At 36.2% G+C, this 19,641-nt stretch overlaps 1 protein-coding gene and 1 pseudogene across 1 annotated transcript in view; one reads left to right on the top strand and one right to left on the bottom strand.

Annotated features, from left to right (window-relative positions):
• LOC145510872 (PR domain zinc finger protein 14-like) overlaps nucleotides 1-19,641 on the bottom strand; it is an 87,869-nt pseudogene that overhangs the window by 29,806 nt on the left and 38,422 nt on the right.
• LYRM7 (LYR motif containing 7) overlaps nucleotides 15,970-19,641 on the top strand; it is a 620,686-nt gene continuing 617,014 nt past the window's right edge. Inside the window, exon 1 of the mRNA XM_081500261.1 lies at nucleotides 15,970-16,479. The gene's annotated coding sequence lies outside the window, so the exon portion shown is untranslated. The remainder of the gene's footprint in view (nucleotides 16,480-19,641) is intronic.

Genomic DNA, 19,641 nt, shown 5'->3' with positions numbered 1-19,641 from the left:
TGAAGTCATCAGCCTAAATTAGCATGGTGGCTACATGGTCTCCATAATTTTGGTTTAGTCATTCTGTTATATGGCCAAATGACAAATATTGAACTAATGTTACTTACTGCTTAAAAAACTACCACATCTTAACTTTATTATCCATGCCTGTTATGATGGCCTTTAAATTAAAATGTAGTGCATTTTTAGAACCAAACCCTCCTCTGATCCACAAGCTCTGGTAATTAGTGATCAGTTTTCTCTTCTTGTAGTTTTACTTATTACAGAATGGTGCATAGTTAGAATTAAATAGGTTTGGCTTTTGAGTCTAGCTTCATTTTTAGCCTGGTAGATTTGAAATTCATCCATCTTGCTTCCTGTGTCAGTCTGTATCTTTCCATTGTTGAATAGCTTTTTGTTGTATCACTATACAATGGTTAGTTTATTAGTTTACCAGCGAAAGAAAATTTGAATTATTTCTAATTTTTGGTGATTATGAATCAAGTTGTTATAAATATCCACACATGGGTTTTTTTGTAACATAAGTTTTTTTTTTTTTTTTTTTTTCACTTGAGTACATTCCTAGTAGTAGGAATAATGGGTTATGTAAGTGCATATTTAATTTTACAAGAAATGCTGAGCAGTTTTCCATTCCGTTTTCTCATCAGCAATGCTTAAGAATTTTCCTTGTTCAATTGGAAGATTCAAGTTGCATAGCAACCTCATTAGCATTTGATGTTTTCAGGTTTTTATTTTACTAACTTTATTATAGTCATTTTAAATTGTGGGTAGTGGTATCTCACTGATTTTAATTTATATTTTCTTAGGGTTTAACTCTGAGCAGTATCTTTTCTAGTGCTTATTTTCCATTCATGTATCTTTCTGTCCACATCTCATCCATTTATATTCTGGATATATATGTGTGTTTTTTCAAATATGTGTTTTGTAAGTATTTTCTCAAATTCTGTGACTTGTTTATTCATTCTTTGAATGCTATCTTTCAAGGAGGAGAGGTTTTCTAGTTTCCATGAAGTCCATTTTATAAATTTATCATGTTTTTTCTTTATGGGTTATTCTTTTGATGTCATAACTAAGAAACAAATTTTTCCTTCATTTTCTCTAGAGGTTATGCAGTTCATGTTAAATTTAGGTCTTTGATCTGTGGATAGAGGTTTATTGTTTTTGCATATGAAATATTCACTGTCCAGCACTGTCTGTTAAAAATTATTTCTGTCCATTGAATTGCCTATGTCAAAAATTAGCCTTTGTCAAAAACCAATTGACCACTTACATTTGAGGCTTATTTTGGATTCTTTATTCTGTTACATTTATCTGTATGTTCATCCCTTTGCCAGTATTGCACTCTTGATTACTCTTGCTTTAGAGTAAGTAATAATAGCTGTTGGTATCATTCTCTGCCCTTGTTCTTCTTCAAATTTATTTTTGATTATTCTGGATAATTTGTTTTTTATTTTCATTTAAATCTTAGTAGACACTTCTCAGTTTATGGGGAAAAAAACTGGAAAGTTACTGGAATTTTTTGTTGGGATTGCATTGCATCTGTAGATCACTTTGGGGACAAATTACAATACTGAGTCCTCTATACATGAATGCAGTATGTCACACATTTCAATCTCCTTTGTTTTCTTCGTGTATTGCAGTGAACAGCATTTATATTTTATAAAGGATTTGTTATGTTAATATCTAAGTATTTCATGTTTTTCTGTTTTATAAAAATAATTTTTTCAATTTTTAATTTCCAATTCATTGCTAATACATAAAAATACAATCAATTTTGTATATTGACTGTATTTTATTACCTTTTTAAAACTGCTAATTAATTCTAAAAACTTTTTTGTAGTTTTATTGGAATTATTTACATAGGCAATCATATTTCTGTCAAAAGAGATGGTCGTATTTCTGGCTTTTATTTCTTTCTTTGTGCCTCCTTGCATTGACTAGGCTCTCCAATAAAATGTTGAATAGGCGTGATGAGCATGGGCAGGATACAAGGTTAGTACTGAAATGTCAATATATAGCAAGAAACTATCAGAACATTTTATTATAATCTAACTTGGAGTACCTTTAATGTCCCAATCCTGTATAACTCTGACAAGGCGCTCAGTGTAGGTAGGCAGAACTGGCCATTTTACATGAAACTCTTCTGCACCAGGGTATGGAGAATTTTGCTTTTGAGCTCCAACATTACTCTCTCTGCCCCAGATTTTGCTAGATAATAAATTATACCTCCTTAAAGGAATATGACATTTTTCCTTTTGCTTGGCTTCTAAGTGAATGACTGTTGCACACTGTTCATGGTATAGAGAAAGAATTGTGCATCGTTTTCATGCAGAGGCTTGCAAACATTCTTTCTGCTTTCAGCCCATGACTCACTGTGAGCACAGTCATACCTGCTGTCTGACTAGAGTACTGCTATGAATTTTTCCAGACAACCTATTCCCTCCTCACCTGCTATCCTCTCTTCACATATTCTAGGTTATTATTTCCCATGCTCTGTCATCACCCATCTATTCCATTTATTGATACTTTATGTTTTCTGATGGATCTCCCTCCTACTGCTTTATTATGATGTCTTATAAATTGTTAATCTAACTATTTTCTTTAATGAGGCCTTAGAGAAAAGTGTGAAAGCTTGTTCCCATTACAAACCAAGAGCTACAGATCACAATATTTGTAAATTCATAATTAAAATATAAGAAGAGAAAAAAGTTGAAATTGCTCTTGTATGGAATTCTCTCCACATTGGACAAAAATAAGTTGAAAATTTTTATATATACTAAGTTGTCATAATAGATGTTAAATAGTGACATAAGGCAAAAATATTATACTTTGTCTCTTGGAATGGCTTCAAACAGTATAGTTTTACTATTAAACTAAATTTTTATAGTTTTTTTTAAGTCTTTGATTTCATTTATACATGCTAATTGGAAAACTATGACAGTATCTAAAAAAAAACCCTGTGTTTAAAACAATTACTTTTGCCTTAAAAATACAGAAAATATGAATATCTTTTAAAATGAATTTAGGTTTTCAAGTATCTAACTATCTGCTACAAAATTTTACTTTACACTGTAAATTTTGTAGCAGAATATGGACTTAGGTTTTGAGTAAAAACATTCCTGTGAAATTCTGAATGAAAATTTTTACAGGGAAGAGTAATTTCTTTAATATAGTATATACTTATTAATAATGAGTATTTTAGTGGAAATGGTAAAATACTTAATTGGAATTGCTTACAATTTTACTATAAGCTATGTTAAGAATCTCTTACAGTTTTTAGAAATATGAAAAATTGGTATATAAACATATATTATTTTGGATCAGTTCAATTATTTAAAAACTATTATTTAGCATTAGGAAGTGATTTCAAAATACATTTTATACAAAATCCTTTTTAACTATGTATTTTATCTTCTTTGGTAATGGAATTCTTGGAGTGCCTAAAGAAAACCACTGATTGTTGCCAGGAAAACATTTGTATGCCAAATATACCCTTCTCTCTTAGTTCAGTGCAGGAAGATTTAGCTACTTAACCTTTTATACAAAGAAAAACAATTGTAATGTTACCTCCAAAATGTTCATATTTGAAATAACATTGAAATGCATTCTTGGGGAAAACAGACTGTCAGTGCACTGGCAGGGGCAAGCCCTCTAAGAACGGGAACTGTGAGTAGTCTGCCTTCAGTGACATCACAAGTGTGACATTGGAAATAAATTTAGTAAGGAAAAATAATGACACGGTGTCCAGAAAGGCTCTGTAATATGTGTCTAAAAGGTTTTGAAAACATTGAACAATTACAAGCTTTTTTTATAATGTATATTATCAAATACACTTAAAACTGACCTAAAATATCATTAGCAGTTAGTTATTGCTGCAAGCTTATAAAGGATTGCAAAGCAAACCCTTACATAGCTATGTATTCTTATATCCTCCTATCCATAAACAAATTGAGGGCTGAAAAGCTTTTTATGCTTTACCAAACACCTATGCTCTCTCAAGCGTAAAACAAAATGGAGAAATGAGAAAGAAGTGTAAAATGGCAAAATTGAAAAATGGAGAGTTGAGTAGTAGTAACTCACATGGAAGATCACCATTATTTAAAACCTGTATTTTAAAGTAAACTCTTTTAGAATAATTTTAGATTTACAGAAAAGTTGCACAGAGAGGTCCTGAATGCCCTTCAGGTAGTTTCTCCTCATGCTACTGTCTTATATAACCATGATACATTTATCTAGATGAAGAAATGAATACCTAAGCTGAGGACATTATTTAGATTTCAACAGTTTTTCCACCAACATCCCTTCTCTGTTCCAGGATCCAGTCCAGGGCACCACATTGCACTCAGCTGTCATGTCTCTCTTGTCTCCTCTGATTAGTGACAGTTCCTCAGACTGTCTTGTTTTTCATGACCTTAACTGCTTTAAAGCATCAAACAAACTTCCTTGTTTTTATGAGGTTGACAGACTGAAAAGTCAAGTTTGCAGACTGTGCCTCTCAATGTGGTGTCTTCCTACCGTTTAACTGGGCCTATGAGTTTTGGGGAAGAATACTACATAGATGAAATATTCTTCTCACATTGTATTAAATGGCATCACTGGTGATCTTATACTTGGCCACTTGATCAAGGTAGTGTCTGCTAGTTTACTGTGAAGTTACTATTTTCCCTTTTCATATTCTGGTTTTTGGAAGCAAGTCACTAATTCTAACCTATGAAACATATTTTAAATATGAACATCTTGAATATTTTAAAAACTTCACTAATATTGAATAGCACCAGTATATTCACTGCCATCTTCAAATGGAAAAGGAGAGCAAAGACACATTCCTGATCCTTGAAAGTTAAGGTATTTTACAAAAGCAAGGAAGGACTAGAATTTTTATTGTATGACTTCTCTTTGTCACTGTTACGTTCTCAGGTTTTTGCCATACTTCTAATGAGTTTGCCAGTAATCAGAAACTCTAATAAGAGTTTCAGGACTGGACACTCAGGATCCCTATATGACAGAGTGTCTGTCACATAGTAAACTAAATAATGAGTAATTTTATCATTCACTGTTTCACTCTGGGCACTACTAGGCCTTTGAAGTAAATGGTGCAGTAAGTAAATGTGTCTAGGGAGGAAATAAAAAAAACAGAAGGGCATTCTGTACTGGAAAAGGATACATATATTTTTTATTAGACCAGATGTCTCAAAAATAAAAAGTATTCCACTGATAAATTTGAATGGCCTAGGCATAGCTCTTATGGTTAAGTTTGCTTCCTCAATATTTTAGCCAATTTCTGAAAATATGGTGAAAATTACTAAAACTTCATAGAAATTATCATATATATATTTCAGTCATAAATCACCCAATGATTTATTAGATGGCATGAGCTAATGATAATTCATTAGTTTAACTGTTTGATATCGTATCCCATTTTCATGATCTTTTTATGAAAACTTTGTCAATTTAAATTAAATCTGTGGTGAAAATAATTGGTTAATAGAATTAGGTAAGATGTATTAATGATCTATAAGATTTCTTGACTTAGCATTCTAGTAACATCATAAAAGAAATGTTAAGACTCAAATGGCCTCAATAAGAATACATGTGACCAATGATAGATCTCATTCTACAGTTTCTCTTTTGTTTAGTTGCTTGGTCATGTCCAACTCTTTTGTGACTCCATGGACTATAGCCTGCCAGGCTCTTTTGTCCACAGGATTTCCAAGCAAGGATACTGGAGTGGGTTGCCATTTCCTTCTCCTGGGGATCTTCCCGACCCAGGGATCAAACTGAGGTCTTCTGTGTTGGCAGGCAGATTCTTTACCACTGAGCCACCAGGGAAGCCCATAGTTTCTATAGTTCTACAAATAACACTTGTTCATAGCATTAAATTGCTACTTTTCAAATCTATATATCAATATCATTCCTTAATTAAGTGATAAAAGAAATATTAAAGAAAAATCTTCCAGAAGCTTTGTGATCATTAGTCTCTTTGATAATTCAGATATTACTTTAAATATCACTGTAACTCAATCTAGTGTTTCATTAATGAACTGTAATGTATGATGGAAAAAACACTCTGTCAAGACAGGTTGTGCCTGTCAAGACACTCTGCTTTATTGAGATCACATCTAAAATATCATGTTATGTCTTTAGATGATTATGAGAAGAAAAAAACTTCTGTTCACTTTAAAACTGTTCTTTTTCTGAAAAAACTCACTCCCACCTTCAAATCATAGATGAATTCCTGCTATCAAGTCAAATTGACTGAGTCAGTAGATGTCATTCCACAGTCTAAGCTAATTATATGTGTCCTCTGGGAATTTGGTATTAGGACACAAAGACTAGTTTATTTATCAGTTCAACAAGAAAGTCTGTAAAATGGCATCTGAGTTAACCATGCTGGACCAGAGAAATTAACTCTTTAGAGAGAAAGAAAACTGAAGCCAATCCACTCAGAGGAACAGAGGTGAAAAAAATCCTAGTAGTGACAGTAACACACACACAGAGCATAGATGCCTGTATGCCTAGTGACTTTTACTCCCTGTTACAATCTGTTGAGGAACTTGTCTGGCCTTCCCTTGAAGTCTCTGATATATCCCTATAATTCTCTTTAAAAGTGTCATTTTTTTTTTGTTTAAACTAAATATGTTTTGTCCTAACTGAGTGACTTCACTTTCACTTTTCACTTTCATGCATTGGAGAAGGAAATGGCAACTCACTCCAGTGTTCTTGCCTGGAGAATCCCAGGGACGGCGGATCCTGGTGGGCTGCCATCTATGGGGTCGCACAGAGCCAGACACGACTGAAGCGACCTAGTAGCAGCAGCAGCAATCTGTGCTACTAAAGAAATCACTGCCTAGAGAAATATAGACCAATGCATTTATTCCCCAAACAATGGAAAGTAAATAAATCAAAGTTCAGGATGAGGGAAGAGAGTGTGATAACTGTACTCTAATGGTTAAAAGGCCCACATTTGCAAAAAAAAAAAAAATAGGTAACAAAAGACAGAAGTCCAATTAGAGGAATAGAAGAATTCAAGCTTAATATAATGTAAAAATAAACAAAAGATTTTTTGAAAAATTTAATAATTAAAAAATGAGAAAGGCTTCCTTATGCTCTCCAGAATTTTCCTCATCAGGACTCTTCCAGAAGGGACCTCATATATCTATCCTGGAATGTTTTGCATTGAGTGAGAAGTATGTTTCGGTACCTTCCATGTGTGCTGTGATGTTAAGTGTTAATGAAACGATTACTCTATTTTGGCTATTATTCAGTTCAGTTAGGTCGCTCAGTTGTGTCTGATTCTTTGCTACCCCATGGACTGCAGCACACCAGGCTGCACTGGCCATTATTGGGGGATGCTTAATGATGTTGCATAGGAAATGTCATGATACTCTAAAAATAAGGAATCTATTTTCATTTCAGGCTACAAGTAAGAAAAGATCTTTTCCTCCTTTTAAAAACATACCTTCCATTTTAACTGTATGGAGAAAATATATCCATTGCAGCAAAGGTTGCTCATTATCAAACGCCAAGCTCAGGGAGCCAGAACTGAAACGTGGTGTCATCATTTCCAGAGTGAACTTTAGACCTATAAACCTGTTATTAAACAAATCTTAAGAATTAGCTGATGTAGTAATAAAAGTCATAAGAGTGACGTATCTATTCAGTCAATTCCAGGATCTGTATAAATCAAGGGCATTGTGGAAGCCCCCATACCTCCCCAGTTAAGAACCCAGAGACTCTTCACCTAGCCATTTCAATTAAGCATTGTCATTGATGCCTGGGTGCTGAATGCCTAGATGTTGTTAGCAGAATCCATTGGGTATTATTTGTAACTTGAGTTGATTAATATGTCTGATAAAATGTACATAACTCTTCTTACATAAAGTGAGTTTAGCCTATCAATAATTAAGCCTTCAGTTCAGTTCAGTCGCTCAGTCATGTCCAACTCTTTGCGACCCCATGAATTGCAGCACGCCAGGCCTCCCTGTCCATCACCAACTCCTAGAGTTTACCCAACTCATGTCCATCGAGTCAGTGATGCCATCCAGCCATCTCATCCTCTGTCGTCCCCTTCTCCTCCTGCCCCCAATCCTCCACACAGTCCTAAATCAATCAGTCATTGTAAATTTTGTTTTAAATACTGATGATTGAACACCAGTTTCTTTTTGTGTCTGTGTGTGTGTGTGCACGTGTGCATGCATGCACACAAGGGTAGTGGGTTCTCATACCATTAAGCAATTCTCCAACACCAGGTGGATGTTCTACAATTCAACTCAATTCTGACACTATCTACCTGTAGATAGTGTCAGATCCAATATTAAGGGTTTCATCCTACAAAATTGCCTTCTCTCGCCTGCAAACACAAGTTGCAAGTCCAGGTTATCACCCTTGTTTCCTGCCAACCAGCTATAGATTGAAGGTTCGAAAGATAGCTCCTTGGGTTTGATTTACTTGGAAGAACAGCTCACAGAACTTAGAGAAACATTTAACTTACTAGTTACTGGTTTATTACTAAAGGAACAGCAGATGGAAGTGATACACAGGAAGAGGGTATGAAGCTTCCATGCTCTCTCCAAGTGCATCACTCTCCCAATATGCCCATGTGTTCATCAACCTGGAAGCTCTCCAAGCCCCATCCTTTTCAGTTTTGTGGGATACTTCATTGCAGTAAATATTGATTAAACCATTGGCAATCAATTTAAGTTCTATCCCCCTCCCCTCTCTGGAGGTGGGCGTGGGAGATGGGGAATGCAACCGGCCCCCATCCTTGCATTACCAAGGTGCTTCCCCAAATCACCTCATTAACCTAACAGAAGACACCTTTATGACTCTCTTCTCTTCAGAAATTCTAATGGTTTTAGCAGCTCTGAATCAGAAATGAGGACAAAAACCAAATATATATTTTATTAACCTAAAACACATAGATAGACTGCCAGATGTTTCTCCAGTGAACATTTGGTTTTGTTTTTTTTTAACTTTTTATTTTGTATTGAGGTAGAGCCAGTTAGCAAAAATGTTGTGATAGTTTCAGGTGAACACCAAAGGGACTCAGCCATACATATACATGTATTCCCCAAACTCCCCTCCTATCTAGGCTGTCACATAACATTGAACAGAGTTCCATGTGCTCTTCAGTAGGTCCTTGTTGATTATTCATTTTAAATATAGCAGTGTGTACATGTCCATCCCAAACTCCCTAACTATCCCTTCCTCTCATTTTTCCCCCAATCCTGGCAACCATAAGTTCTCTAAATCTGTGAGTCTCTTTCTGTTTTGTAAATAAGTTCATTTGAATCATTTCCATTTAGATTCCACGTATAAGGGATGTCATGTAATATTTCTCCCTCTCTGTCTGACTTACTTGACTCAGTATTACCATCTCTAGGTCCATCCATCTTGCTGCAAATGACATTATTGCATTCTTTTTAATGGCCAAGTAATATTCTGTTGTACATATGTATCACATCACCTTTATCCATTTCTCTGTCCATGAACATTTAGGTTGCTTCCATGACTTGGCTGTTGTAAACAGTGCTGCAGTGAACACTGGGATGCATGTATCCTTTCGTGCTATATTTTTCTCCAGATATATGCCCAGGAATGGGATTGTAGGGTCATATGGTTAGCTCTGTTTTCAGTTTTTTAAAGACCCTTCATGCTATTCTCCATAGTGGCTGTACCAAATACATTCCCACCAACAGTGTATGTTTTTGTGTGGATTTTTTGATGCTAGCCATTCTGGCTGGTGTGAGGTAATATCTCATTGTAGTTTTGATTTGCATTTCTCTAATAATTAGTAATATTGAACATCTTTTCATGTGCCTCTTGGCCATCTGTATGTCTTCGTTGGAGAAATGCCTATTTAGTTCTTCTGCCCATTTTTCTTTGGGGTTGTTTGTTTTAATACTGTGATGTATCTCGAGCTGTTTATAAATTTGGGAAATTGATCACTTGTCAGTCACATCATTTGCAAATATTTTCTCCCAAACTGTGGATTGCCTTTCATTTTGTTTATTATTTCCTTCCAGCAAAGATTTATTTGGGATCAGCAGAGAATCACAATTTAGGGTCTGCAACCACGGTGAGTCATATGCAAGTTCTCCATATGCAGGTTCTCCACACAGCAAGGAAACCAGAACACTTTTACAGAGTGGGAGAGGAAGCTGAGAAGGCTGAAGTAAACAGAGTCCGTGGCTTTTCATTGGCTGAGTCGTTTGCTGGGAAAGAAGGGGAGTCTTTCTTCTTCCTATTAGTCTTGGCTAATGTTGCAGGGCATGAGAGTTCCTTCCTCAGGTCTCCTGAGTCTGTTAGAGGTTTCTATTCATTAATTTTTTTTTTTTTTTTACAATTTCTTATTATAAATTACAATATCACAGATACTGTCTGCATTGGCTGGACCTTACCTGTCTGTTAGATACTATCTGTGATTTCCAAGAGTGAGCCTAGTCATGTAACGAGTATCCTTGTGGGACTTTGGTTCTGTCTGGTGTAAAAAACTTCAGAAAACTATGAAAAAAGAATTTGTGTTAAGTCAAAATTTTAAGCCAGTGGGATGTAGGAAGAGCTTAATTACATTAAAGAAGACATTTCCAAGACTATTTCATTTGGACATGCTGTCTTTTGTCCTCAGGCAACTCTCTCATTGAGAACCAGTCTTGGATTAAATTCTGTTGAAGCAGGGTCACCATTTCGGTTTAAGTTCCTTGCTAATGGTATTAACCCTATTTCATCCAACTTTCTGATGAAATGTTATACAACTTTACTTTCAGGGATATTTAACTTCACTAAGCTGTGACAGATTTGATGTAACTAGGTTAATAATCTCTACTGATATATATATATATATATATATATATATATATATATCAGTAGAGGAATTCAATTTTCTGAAAAAAAAAAATTGGGGTCCTATGAAAGGATTAGAGAGTATCAGTGACTTCCTTAATCAAAAAGCCACAGAATAATAGGGAATTGCTATGAGCATGGTGCATACTGATATCAGGTTTCATTTAAATAACATAATCACCTAATTCTGGTGAGAAGGGGGAATGAAAGTGGTATAATGCCTCTTATAAATAATCACGTATTGACCCAAGAACTCCTCTGATCCTGGTGAGCTCCTCAACTCATAATTTTAATTTCTGAACTTTTCACTACTCAAAATTTTTGTGAATTTCAAACTCTGATACTTGTTTTTCTTTCTAACACAAATTTCATTGCTTTAGGCACCTTGTGACAGCCCTGGGTAACAAACAGGAAATGTGACAGGAGCAAGTATTTATTTAGTTCTAGGCACAGAATTTTAGGATGACCTTTGTTAGGTGAATACAGGCTCCAGTTCTTAGGATCTGAAAGTGAAGAAACAGGATTTGATAGTGAATATATTTAATTTAACTTTAAAGGTTGATATGAATGCTTTACGTTATTTATTTTTAAATATTTATAGTTATCTCTTATTCATAAAAGAAATCATGTTGGCAATTTAGTATGTCATCTATTCTCAGTCTTCTTAACACATGTTTATTTACATAAAATAAAATTAATTTCATTATCTTGATTTGATATCCTATAATTTATACCATATTTATACTCCTGTCAGAATTTCCATCTTCACTCATGTTGGTTTATAGACAGTATGAGTGAGAGAACCACATCTGAATATCTGTTGCCTTAATAGATTATGAGCAAGCTCTTGAAAGTAGGACACGTTTTCTTCTTTATCTCCTCAGAACCTGACTTTGTTTCTACCCCCAGATAGGTTCTCATTAAGAGTGTTATGAATAAATATACAGTGAATCATTTCTACTGCCATTTCATCTCATAGATGAACATGATCAGAAGTGCACATTTCTGTGGATTTTAAAATTTTGTCGCAACTCTCTTACTCCTGGGGCAATGTCTTAAAATGTTCTTGTTCTCATACAGCAGTAGTGGAAAAGGCAATGTTGTTAAACACAAGGATGATTCAGAGTACTGCAGTATGACTATGTATGGTGTTGGAATGGGCATGCAATACAGAGGAGTGTTTGGTCAGAAGTTTGTCATATTGGTATTGATCAGTGAAACATAGAGGATGGCTGAGAGATGAGGAGGAAATAGAAAAAGGATGGGGATAGTGAGTCCTTGTGATATAAAATAAATATTGGAATTTAGGTCCTAAGAAAGCTATGACCCAAGGAAAGTTAGGAAGAGATGAAAGAATGAATTGGAGTTTAAGATTTCCTGATGGGATGTGATTAATGTATTCATTTATGCATAACTATTTAGTTAAGCACCTAATATGTACTAGATGCTGTGCTAATGGATGATGATGCTGTTATCAGCCCTAGAGAAACTGCCCCTGTCCTTAAGCAGCTTGCTCTGGACGGTGTTCTGGATAATAACTAGGTTCAAAGTAAGGACATGTGTGTGAGGTTACAGCAGAGTGGAGCTGAAGATTTTGGAGCTGAAGAAGTGAATAAATTGGAGGTCGATGTTGCATGAATCACCTCATGCATGGAGCAGTAACAAAATTAAGAGGGGGAGCTGCCCAAAATACAGGATATGTCCAGGACAGAAACATAGGAGGGCTTTATGCCATTTGGACCTGTAATAGAAGCTCAGAAGTGCAGAGATTTTAACATGAGGCATGGGCAGTGATCTGTCAAGAAATGACAGTGTTAAACGAGAAGACTGCCCGTCTTGTCCCAACCTGACCCTCAAGGTAAATGGAGTATAGAAGGCTGAAGGGCCATTTCAGCAGAAAATGCAGAGTAAGTAGTATTCATTTAAGCCAGCAAAGGGCACGAAACATTCAGTGAAGTGAATAAAGATGGCAGAAGAGGAAATCTTAGGAAGGTGAAAGGCAGCAGCAGAGAAAAACAATGTAATCTGTCTTCCATAAATTAAGAGGTGCTGGATTTTTCCTGCTATCATATATTTTCAGTATTGAACTATATGACTGCATCTAGTTGACTCACTGTTTTTTGGTTTTTAGTTACTGCTGAATTGAATTCTGTGTTAGAAAGAGTTTCTTTAAAAAGAAAATGTGCTGTGCATTTCTATCAAAATGCCTGTCCAATATATTCTTAGCATTTCCCAAATGCAAATAGAATTAAAACAGCTGTACAACTTTGTACACTAGGTGATATTTGGAACTGCATGATGAGGCATGTTTATTTTAGATATAACAAAATTTGCCTTTGACCTTTTGAATATTTTACCTACCCATTTTCCTTTTCAAAATGACTACCCATTTTTAATTCCAAAAGTTTGCTAGGGTTGAGCTATATTCTTATATATCCAACCCATTCTTGTTAGTGTTATGTGTTCTAAAGTTCAAGGCACTATAATAGCCAGTTAAAATCATAATACCATGAAATTTTTTCCCAGATTTAGGCCATCTCCCCAAACACTTTCAGAAAAACAAGCAGTGCGATGTGGGTGGTATTTCCTTTTCTAGACTTTTTTGTTTTAAAACACAGCTAGGAGGGACAAGTGTATGGGGACAGCATCTGCTAATTATTTTAATTTAAACAGAATCACATTTCAGTTTAATTGATATAATTAATTATTAAAATCATTTTACTAACTATAGCTGCAGTGAATCTTTGCCTTAGAGTGGCAGCTTAGTACAGTGATTAGTAGAACATACCAGGAGACACACTCGTGTGGGTTATAATTTCAGCTTCATTTCTTGCTGGGTGTAAGAAACATCCCTATATCTGGTTTTCTTCTGTACTAAATCATGGTAGTATTACCAACTGCATGGATATTGTGAGGTTTAGATAAATTACTTTTAAAAGAACATTTAGAACAACACTTAGAACCTAGAAAGATCCATAACAGGGTTACTGTATATATTATACATATACATACTTGTGTATATGAGCTATTAACATAGAAAATGCTTTTAAGGTTTATGATTTAAGAACTCAGGTCTTTTCAAGAAACATGTAATAATGTATAAATCAAAGAAAGTAAGTATAAACATAAGGAAGGAAAGAAACCAACTTTTGAGTGCCTAATGTGTGAAACATATATGTTATGTTACATAGTTGAACTTTCAGAGTAGTATTCTGACCTATGATTATCTCATTTATCAAATTAGAAAACCAAGGGTAAAAATTCATTGTTTCAAGGTCTCATGCTAGTCACTGGTTTAGATAGAATTCAAATCATGATCTGAAAAATGCCAAAATATATATATATATTTTTCACCATTCCACATGAACAAACCTTGGCTGTATAAAATGTAACATTTTAAAATTGGTGTTTATTAAACATCAGTTAGGTAAAATATCACAGGGTTTCTTGTTCAGCTTCTATTTCATTCTTGTATTTTTATAATGAGATATTCACAAGGAGGAAATATTTCTTCTTTCCTATTCTCTAGTTAACCTTCAAATAGAATCACATTCCTTATAGTTTTTTCACTTCCATTTCCCCCTACACCTATAGTTCCAACCATGTCAGGGACAGAGATATAGAGTGGAAAACCCTTGCATTCCTGTTTCAGGGACACCTACAGGGTGATGCAGAAATATGAATTCAGAAATCACCAGTTGCTGGGTGGATTGGATAGATTTAAAGAAACTCATCTCAACACGAGGCAGAGTCTTGCACCACCCTCTGAATCTGGCATGGTCATGTGACTGGTTGTGGTCAATATTAGCAAACATACCATGTCAACTCACTGAATTGTGAGAAATAACACATGTTTGTTGTTTTAGTCAATAAGTTTTGGAATGATGTGTCATGCAGCAAAGGCTTTCGGATACAGTAGACATGTGCTAGACACTTGGCTTGTCACTTTGAGGGGTTCAGAGACAAGTACTTGTCACTACCTTTTCACTATCCTTATGGATGTCATAGTTGAAGGAGGAAGTCAAGATAAAAATGTCATAAAATCTGTCACAAGAGCAAATGATTAAGTAATACTGCGTCCTAGTACTAGAAAAGATAATCAGTAAAACAAGCTCAAATTCACCTTGTATAAGGAATCTATAGAAAACTTTTTTCCTAGGAATCTCAAAGTCAATGTAAGAAAAGGAGAGTATTTTCAAAGAATTTTGGAACTAAATTTTTAAGGCACAAGCAATCTTAGTCTAATTCTCACACTCCGCAGATGGGAAATGGAGAGTCATGGCAGTGCAGGAGCCTCATGCTTAAATTTCTGTAGATGGGTGCCATTCTGTATTAACTGCCTCTGGATGAAGGAAGAAATCTTTCTCCTTTTGCTTACACCCAAGTCCTTCTTGGGAAACCCCACACTTCACCCATCTGACCAGGCCCTGGACTGTGGTATTCCCTATGGTGGGTGGAGGAGCCAGCATCCCCATCCTAATGCGCTGACAGGTTCAGAAGCAGAGAGCAATGCCCTTAGACTGCTTTTCAAGTCATTTGCTTAGGAACAGGCAGAGATGGTCTCCTGGAGCAAACTTGAGATCCTTTCAGCAGCAGGCAGGAACCGCGCCAAGGGTGTGCATATGGAACAGCACGTTAGCGGTGCCTTGGCTTTGGAAGATGCAGATATCAGATTGGGACTCCAGAATTCTGCACCAAAAGCTTAGTCACTGCCCTGGTCCACTCAGAGTCCTGGAAGGCTTTTTACTTTTTCAGCCTGAGTGGCTACCGTCTACGGGGTCGCAAAGGGTTGGACACGTTGGAAGTGGCTTAGCGCAGCACAGCACATGCATGGTTCCATCCCCGTTCTGGCCTTGGGTGGGTCTTCCCTTGCACAGCATTTGGGTCAGCGTGCGTTCCCCCTCACCTGGGCAGACGCCTGGGCCCAGGTGACACCTCAGGGTTTGAGGAATCCACAAGCATTGGGGATTTCATGATAGATGGTGTGAGCCAAACTCCTTAGAGTGGCGCCTGGGGAGAGGAGCATTCTGCAAGTGGCACCCAGGTGTTTCTCGCCCGGGGCCTCCCCTGTCAGCCGTGCCCCCCCCCCCCCCCCCCCGCCGAGATCTCCCAAGATTCCGCGAGATCGGGTTTCAGCTGGGCCTCTCTGGCTTGGTTCCACCATTCTGTGAGCCAACCCTGAAGCTCTGTTCCTCTCAGCCCATCCTCTCCAAAAGAAAAAAAAAAAATAGTTTCCTAGTAATTCAGAACTTTATTCACTTATTTGTTTATCCTCTTCAGATCCCTTACTGTGGATTATAAATTTTCACATGGTCTTGTTACGGCTCTCCTCAGCAGCCTTCTGTCTTGTCGCTTCCTCCCTTTGTCGGGCGTCTCAGCGCCTGTACTTTCTGTGTCCTGTGCTGGGGACTGTTAGCCCTTTCCTCTCCTTGACCAGCTCCCAGAGGTCCATGGACCGTGAAGCTAATGCCTAAGACCTAGGGCTCCACACGTGCACCGGCTTCCTTCAAGGAATTGTGCATAATTTTTGATATGTATGTATGTATTTTTTTCCCCAAAGAAGTCCCCAAGAATTGGTGAGGAAAGTACTTGACACTGTTTTTCCTGCTCCCCGCTTGGTGTCTCAGCCTACTAGAGGTAAGAAGCCTCAGGGTGGGTCACGGTAAACAGGGGAATTAGAGGAAGGAGTATGTGAAAGATTTAATGGTTCTGCTGCATCGTCAGTGATTTGGCTCCTTATTCCATGCTATACTTCTACAGCTTTTAATTTTATTGTTTTGTAATGTTTTCAATTTTAAATTAAATCATTTGATAGCAATATAGTTTAAAAAACAAAAGCATATATTTAATGAAAAAAATGAATGCATCATGCTTGTTAGTCAATTTTAATATTGTAGGTTTGATTTAAAATGTTTGTGGACATTTACTATCCACCAGGGTCACAATAGTGATCACATTGACTCTCAAAACCAGAGAACGCATCTGCTTAAGAAGCCTCCCCATCTTAAAACTTAATAGTTATTTTAGGACTGTGATCAAAGACAATGATTTAATACATATAGCTACAAAGGTCAGTTTGCTTATCACTCCAGAAACATGACTTTTCATTTCAGTTATATAATTGTTCTTCATCAGTATTAATTTTGCTCATTATGACTTTAAATTTTCTTGTATGTGTACATAGAATGAATGAATGGCTATTAATGCATTAGCAAAAGGGGAATTGCTCAGTTATATAGATTTTATGTCAATGTCATCAGTTTGCTTGAAATAGAAACCAGTGGATTCTAACAATGGTTCCATTTTTTAAAATCCAATTCATGGAAGAAAGTAAAGCTTTCAAAAGTTAAATCTGTCAGAAGTGACATTATTAAAAGAGATATGACTTTATTTGGTAGTGAAAAATGCTGTTAAAAGAGTTTCTTTTGTGTTGATAATATGAATAGAGATTTCGGTAGCTCAGAACATTATAGTGAAAAAAGGGTTATTAATAAAGTGTTTATGGAACAGAAATCAGCTTGAAATTGTTTGAGGTGTATAATGCATCCAAGTAAGTGGAAATGCACTACCAATCTTCAAGCAAAATGTTAAAATCTGCAAGTCACATTATGTACGGTAACTGGACTTCAAATTGTTTCCTAAGAAAACCATATTGTATAAAAATAAATACTTCAGCATGACTTTGTTTCTCTCTGCTACCTGTCATCAGGCAAATTTTAGAAATACTGAATCTTTGGAGAATATTTAAATTTCAATCTAAATGTTCTACAGTAGTGTAAACCATTACTACAAAATAAATTTTGGTTACATTTTAAAAACAAGTTAAAGGTCTTTAATAAAAGTACTCAACAGATGGAGCACCATAAATTTAACTTTATTAAGTTGAATTTTTGAAGACAAAGCTTGCAAACAGAGCGATTGAAATATTTCCCTGCAACAGCAAGGGAGGAACTAAAGAAATTAGATGATGGGAATTCAACTGAGGTATAGGATAAATTTTGAAATTCTGTAACTGTGTTTTGGAATATCTTATGAGAAGAACATTTGATTGAATTTCTGTTTATAGTTGTATAAATTGATATTCTGTTCTGGAATGGGTTGAAATTCAGAAAGCCTATGATTCTTCAGCATATAAACTTGTTAAATAAATTTTAGGGAATTTTTTTCCTTAATCATTATTTTAAAAAGACTAATTCTTGTGGCAACAAAATATTTCAGAAATTATATAAAATTGTTTTCACTCTCAAAACTGTCCTGATGTAAATGAGAACTATATGGTCACCCCATATATAAGGTACGAGAAGGTTGCCTGGGTGTTCCCCCTAGAGTGATATGAGTGTGTCCTGCAGGCATTGGGTTAGCCACTGGGAATAGTAAAGTGAATAAAAACTTTCTCTTCCTTCCAAGAGCTCACACTCCAGTGGAACACACACACAAAAATCATAAGTTAGTGTTAACTAGTTTTATTTCGGAGCTGGTGAGACAGAATCGGGTATAATGGCTGGAGTGGGTATTACAGGGGTTTTTGACAATTTGATTGGAGAGTAGAAGGTAGAGCTGCTAGAAACTTGACCTTACAGCAGTGTATTTCTAAAAGAAGTTCCTCTGAGATGTCAAAGAAAATTGCACCTGATGGATATAAACAGACAAGGTAAACTTATTAAGAGAATTGTAAGAGGGGAGAGAGCTTCAATTCAACTCTTGTTGAAAAAAAATAGGTGGGAATGTTTTAAACACTGAGGTGCTGACTTAAAAAAAGTACACAGCATGAAAATTGTGAGTTGAGTTTTATTTGGGGCAAAATGAGGACTATAGCTCAGGAGACAGCATCTTAGATAGCTTTGAGAAACTGCCTCAAAGAGGTAGGGGGGACCATCAGTGTATATGTGGTTTTGGTGAAGGAGGAGTACATGCAATCAAGCACTTTTTTTTTTTTTTGAGGTTTTTTAAATTAATTTATTTTTTATTGAAGGATAATTGCTTTACAGAATTTTGCTGTTTTCTGCCAAACCTCAACATTAATCAGCCATCAGTTCAGTTCAGTTGAGTTCAGTCGCTCAGTCGTGTTTGACTCTTTGCGACCCCATGAATTGCAGCACTCAAGGCCTCCCTGTCCATCACCAACTCCCAGAGTCTACCCAAACCCATGTCCATCGAGTCGGTGATGCCATCCAACCATCTCATCCTCTGTCGTCCCCTTCTCCTCCTGCCCCCAATCCTACCCAGCATTAGGGTCTTTTCCAATGAGTCAGCTCTTCATATGAGGTGGCCAAAGTATTGGAGTTTCAGCTTCAACATCAAACCTTCCAATAAACACCCAGGATTGATCTCCTTTAGGATGGATTGATTGAATCTCCTTGCAGTCCAAGGGACTCTCAAGAGTCTTCTCCAACACCACAGTTTAAAAGCATCAATTCTTCGGTGCTCAGCTTTCTTCACCGTCTAACTCTCGCATCCATACATGACCACTGGAAAAACCATAGCCTTGACTAGACGTACTTTTGTTGGCAAAGTAATGTCTCTGCTTTTAAATATACTATCTAGGTTGGCCATAACCTTCCTTCCAAGGAGTAAGCGTCTTTTAATTTCATGGCTGCAATCACCATCAGCAGTGATTTTGGAGCCCCCAAAAATAAAGTATGACACTGTTTTCACTGTTTCCCCATCTATTTGCCATGAAGTGATGGGACCAGATGCCATGATCTTAGTTTTCTGAACGTTGAGCTTTAAGCCAACTTTTTCACTCTCCTCTTTCACTTTCATCAAGAGGCTTTTTAGTTCTTCTTCACTCTCTGCCAT

The sequence above is a fragment of the Giraffa tippelskirchi genome, chromosome 6 (genome assembly GCF_054371585.1).
Source record: "Giraffa tippelskirchi isolate mGirTip1 chromosome 6, T2T-mGirTip1v1.2.pri, whole genome shotgun sequence".
NCBI lineage: Eukaryota > Metazoa > Chordata > Mammalia > Artiodactyla > Giraffidae > Giraffa > Giraffa tippelskirchi.
This window is presented reverse-complemented; position numbering and strand designations above follow the sequence as displayed.